The sequence below is a fragment of the Nicotiana attenuata genome, chromosome 3 (genome assembly GCF_001879085.1).
Source record: "Nicotiana attenuata strain UT chromosome 3, NIATTr2, whole genome shotgun sequence".
NCBI lineage: Eukaryota > Viridiplantae > Streptophyta > Magnoliopsida > Solanales > Solanaceae > Nicotiana > Nicotiana attenuata.
In genome coordinates, this window is record NC_031991.1 from 34,976,360 (window position 1) to 34,982,359 (window position 6,000).

A 6,000-nucleotide genomic window follows, 5' to 3' on the forward strand; every position below is an offset into this window, starting at 1 on the left:
TTCGGTCATACCTTAACAAAATTTTCGTTTCCCCTAGAACTAGAAACTGGGGTAGAATTTTGAGGAGGACCCTCAAAATTCTGAAACGTCCAGCCGACGCCATCATATGCCAGACAGTAAGAAATCAGTTAAGTAATTGGGGCAGAATTTTGAGAAGGATTCTCAAAATTTCGGAGCAGATCCGACAGATTTTGTCACACGAAAATCGGCCGAAGGATCATTTACCAAATTGGGGCAGAGTTTTGAGAATGACCCTCAAAATTCTAGTGCAAGGAAGCCACAATGCCTCTAAAGTGTTACAGTCATCACTATGTTTTCTAACATAACTTTATTTCGTCAATAAGTACGTATTTTCGAAAACTTCATTTCTCTGGCAGCTAGGTGTTACCCAGGGTAACTCGAACAGGGTTCCCAAAGAAGAACAAAGCGGAGCAAGAGACAAGAGCCCGAACCAACCTCCCCTTACAAATGTCACTATTTTTCTCTAGATGCAGGCATGGTGAACATAACAGGAGTATTCGCAAATATACACATACCAAAATCACTATCAATTAGGCGACCAGACGCAAATATATCTCCAGCAAAGAAATATGCTACTCCTATTTGCTACTTGTTCACCGCATAAGGCTAAGCATTGCCTTGTCTTTTCATGAAACTAAGCCTTGTCTCAAATCTTGCATGAGGCTAAGCCCTGCCTCCCTATTTGCATAAGGCTAAGCACTGCCTTCTCCTTGCATGAGACTAAGCCTTGTCTCAGACCTTGCATGAGGCTAAGCCCTGCCTCCACATTTGGATAAAGCTAAGCATTGCCTTCTCTTTGCATGAGACTAAGTCTTGTCTCAAATCTTGCATGAGGCTAAGCCCTGCCTCCCTATTTGCATAAGGCTAAGCACTGCCTTCTCCTTGCATGAGACTAAGTCTTGTCTCAAACCTTGCATGAGGCTAAGCCCTGCCTCCACATTTGCATAAGGCTAAACACTGCCTTCTCCTTGCATCAGACTAAGCCTTGTCTCAAATCTTGCATGAGGCTAAGCCCTGCCTCCCCATTTGCATAAGGCTATGCACTGCCTTCATCCTTGCATGGGGCTAAGTCCTGCCTTCACATTTGCACGAGGCTAAGCCCTGCCTCCCTTTTTGCATAAGGCTAAACATTGCCTTCTCCCTGCATGAGACTTAGCCCTGTCTCAAATCTTGCATGAGGATAAGCCCTGCCTCCACATTTGCATAAGGCTAAGCACTGCCTTCTCGTGAGACTAAGCTTTGTCTCCCTCTGCACAATTATTGCCCTATTCTAGACTCTGCATTATCTTCTTCTCTCGGGGCTAAGCTCTGCCCCAAAACTCTGCATAAGACTAAGCTTTGTCTTATTGTCACCTTGGTATCATATCTTTGCATTTCATGGGTCGATGTATAGCCAATTTGTCCAAAGGCATCATTGTCCGAAGGCATATCCTCATAGCCTGAAGACACCTTGTCATGGCCTGAGGATCGTTCAATACTGCGCATCATTATTCAAAGGATTCATGGTTCAGAGGCACCATTCTTATGGCTCGAGAACACCATTTCATGGCCTGCGAATCTCCCATCTTATGATTCATGGCCCCGGACATCATGGTCTAAGGACGTCATCTTCACTTTCCAAAGGGAATTTTTCATGGTCCAAAGGGAACTTGCATCATTTTTAAATTCTCGCAATAATCTATATACTCGCATGCATTGTGTTTTAAGTTTTACAGGTAATCCAGGAAGTAACCGTCCTTCAAACAGGAGCCACCTTCGCTCCGGTTTCCACTCATACCCTTCCGGTTTCCATTTGTTCCTTACCATTATTTCAAACGTAATTGACTCCCATCAATTACTCGCCTTTACCCCACGACCGTTCAGATATCTGCCCAATGATACATCCATCACATAGGAGCCACCTTCGCTCCGGTTTCCACTCATACACTTCCGGTTTCCATTTGTGCCTTACCATTATTTCAAACGTAATCGACTCCCATCAATTACTCGCCTTTACCCCACGACCGTTCAGATATCTGCCCAATGATACATCCATCACACTTCAGGCTCATATTCATGACTTAACATAAAACGCATCTGATACTATCCTCCCCGAGATGGGAACCTTTCTAAAACATGCTACCATTCCTATAACAATCCCATCGGCCTCGTTCACCGTTGGGTCCAGAACTACACATGGCCTGATTCCTATAAAACCAGGGATATGTAGGCGGCTCAAAGACCGGGGTTCGGCCTATATTTTTTAAAACATCCCATTCAGTCAAAATCGGTCATCATTTCTTTACGCGAAAACTCTTTCCTCCTTCCCGGGTAAAGAGGGGCAGCTGTTGATACCCAATTTTTTCCTCATATATTTCAAAATGCATATATACTTTCAAAAAAGTGCATGAGCATAAACCAATATTTTTTCATAATTTTGCTGTAATTTTAAAATGATTTTAATTAACTTATTCTAGCATTTTATTGTATAAGTAATTACTAATTGCATCACAAACATGTTTTATAATAGTTTTATTGCTTAATTTTATCATTTACATTTATACTGGGCTTTAATTATTTAATGAATAGCTATATGTACATGTTAGGGCTATACTTGCATTAACTTTACAATAATAGCCCATGTGTGCATAATTACCTTATTTCACAAGAAAATAACCTTTTATATTTTTATAATGCTAAGTAATTATTTTAAATCATCTTCATGCATAAAAATCATTTTTTATCATTTAATTAGCAATTTTTACAAATTATTTTATTAATAAATTAGGTATTTAACAAATAGCCCCTTTAATTATGCTTAAATTCGGACCCCCAGCCCAATTCAATTAAACCTAGCCCAATCTACCCTAGCCCACTTAAATGTAACCCATGACCCAAGCTCCAAATACCCGCTCCAACCCGGATGAAATCCTAGCCGTTGATCTCAGAAGATTAACGGTCTAGGATTCATTTCCTTTTTTAATTAACCAAACGACCCCCCAAACCCTACCCATAATCCCAAATACGCCGCCTCTGAATCCTCTCCTCCTCTCTTCTCTCTCAGAAGCTCTCAAACCCTAGAGCGTCGTCTCAAAATTCCTCCCAAATCCCTTTGATTCCCAACTGGATATGGAATCATTTGGTGATTTCAGGCCCCTACCGGCCTCTTACCTCTTCTGGTTGTTCGGTTTTGTTGTTATATGAAGGAATCTCGAAGAGATTCAACTCAAATTTGCCCGTTAACCTTTTTATGAACCTACCTATGGTCATCTTCGTGTGTGAGTACTATTATCTTCGTGTTTATGGCTCGAATCTATGGTTCCAAACCAGATCTTCTTTCATCTCTGCCATTCTTTTAAAACCCTAGTCTCTTTCTACTCGAATCTGTTCAGATCCTTGTAGATCTGAGATAATTGTAAGTTTATTTGTTATTTCTCTTTAAAAACTTTCTGTGTTTTCTTATTATTAACCGATTTTTGTCTTCCCTAAAGCTAGGTTTTCATCCCTTTAATTTCCTGAGAAATACTAATTTTTTTAAGTGTTTAACCTTAATTCTCTTTACTTGTTTGACTGATTCTCATGACTAATGTTCTAAACCCAAGGGTTTCTGCATATTTCACTGATTATTTCAATATTTTGCTCGTTATATTTTTCCATCTCTGTCAATTAAAAGAGATTGACTGATTTTATTAGGGCTCAAATTATAACTTTCTGTTGAAATTAGTACTTCCCTATGATTCTTTTACTTATTTTCTTTATTTGTGATGCCTAATGGATTACTTGCCTTAATTAGTTTATTAGCCTGATTTTTAGGTTTTGATTTACTCTAACTGACTTATGATTTATTTCCTGCCTTACTTGAATCCCAATCTGAGTTGTTAATTGATTCTCCCCAATTTAGGGGGTGTCTTCCGTTTGTGGAATTATTTGATCAAGTTTAGCCCCCAAATTTACTGGCTGATTAGATTTCTTTCAAACATATGAACACACTCAGAAAGAAACACACACACACACAAACTCTTGCTCTCATTCAAACATTTCTGTTACTTGTGTTTGCTGCATTGTCTAGCCGGCTGAAAGCCAAGGTTAGACTATTGGATTCTGCATACTTTCAACTTCCTGTTTGCTATTTCCTAACTGGTATGTCTCCACTTCTGCCATCATTCATTATGCTATGTAATTAGACCTATGTGCTTCATGCTTATTGATCTTAATCAGCATGTCTACTTCTATGCAATTAGATCTATATTCTTCATGCTTATTGATCTTAATCAGCATGTCTACTTCTATGTAATTAGATCTATGTACTTCATGTTTATTACTCTTAATCAGCATGTCTACTTCTATGTAATTAGGTCTATGTACTCCATGTTCATGGATCTTAACTAGCATGCCTATTTCCATGAAATTAGACCTATGTGCTTCTTGTTTTCAGCACGACTGCCTCTATGTAATTAGACCTGTGTCTATTTGTTTCTCAACTAGCATGATTTCTGTCCTGTTTTAAGTGTTCACCCCTGACAGGTTCCTGAATAATTCAGGATTTTCTATGCTTCCAAATTTTGCTACCCTTCTGTATGGTTGTCTGATTAGGACCCTGATCCCCAGCATGCTATTCTTTAATACATGTCCATAGGATAACCTAGTGATAACTAGTGAACTATGTCAATCCCCAGGCTATGTGGATCCTTGATTGAACTGGCTGTGACTCTGTTCTGCTATGTTGTTGATTGATATTTGAGCTCAATCTGGTAAATTTGGTTCTATTGCAATGTTGATCTTGTGATATGTTTCTATGCACTTCTGAAATCCAAACTATTTTTTCCTCTAAAAACTATCTCCTACTTTTATACACTGTTTTCAACTCCTACTCTTAGATATCTAGGGTCCTGCCGCCCCATTGTGAGCACTGCTTAGGGTCCATGAGACTCCTCTGAACTCTGACACGTTGGGGCTGGTTTCCAATCCTTTATGAACTATGTGTTGAACATCTGATTCTGGTGTGAGCACTGCTCGGGGTCCCTGATGCCCTTGGGAACTTTGACACACCAGGAACGAGCTTTATGTGTTATGGATGGACTACCACTACGATCAGAGGTGGTATGTTTGGAGGCTTGGTTCCAAGTTGATGTTGGGCCTATGAAAGCTCTCTATAATATAGTGATTTTCATTATGTAATTCATTTATATTGGTATGTATAATAATTCTCGTAAAACAAATATCGGGGTTATTAGTAAAAGCTGGGGGGATTTTTTTATATCTCTGTTGAAATTGGGTAGAGAACCTGCCTATAGGACTTGATTATGCTGGTATTGTATTATTGTTTTGACTCTGTGCTGCACATCTGCATATCAGAAATCCTGTTATAGGGCTTTACGTTTATTTTTGCACATTAGCCATCCTGTCTATAGAACTTGCACGTATTTTTTTATCCAATGTGCATTAGTAACATTTCTATAGGCTATTGACTGTTTGAATAACCATTTTCCCTGTCAATACGCTCTAAGAATTCTGCCTATGCATGAGCAATAGAGATCCTGCCTATAGGAACTGAAGTCATCTAGATACTATGCCTATAAGGTTTCAAAAATTAATTTCTGCATTTAGATAACATGCCTATAAGGTTTTAAGATCAGTTTCTGCACTTAGATATCATGCCTATAGAGAATGCATATAAAATCGGTTACGTCATAAAATAATGCTTGCAATCAGTCCCATCACTTAGAAAGCATGCCTATAGGGTCTAAAGAAATAATTAGCTTGTTAAAAGCAGTAAGTGTTTACAGCTTAGATACCATGCTAATAGGGTTCTGCCCGGCTATCACTTACGCAAACATGTAGGACAGTTAAAACCTGAGATTACGTTTGTGAATTTCTTGTTGCTTGAAACGCGTTCAGTTTCAGGAAGTAAATAAAACCAGTAAGCAAAATGATTAGGTACTTACTGCCTCGCCTTAGTGAAGTTGCTGCATATTGTGTGCTCATCTAGATATCCTTCTA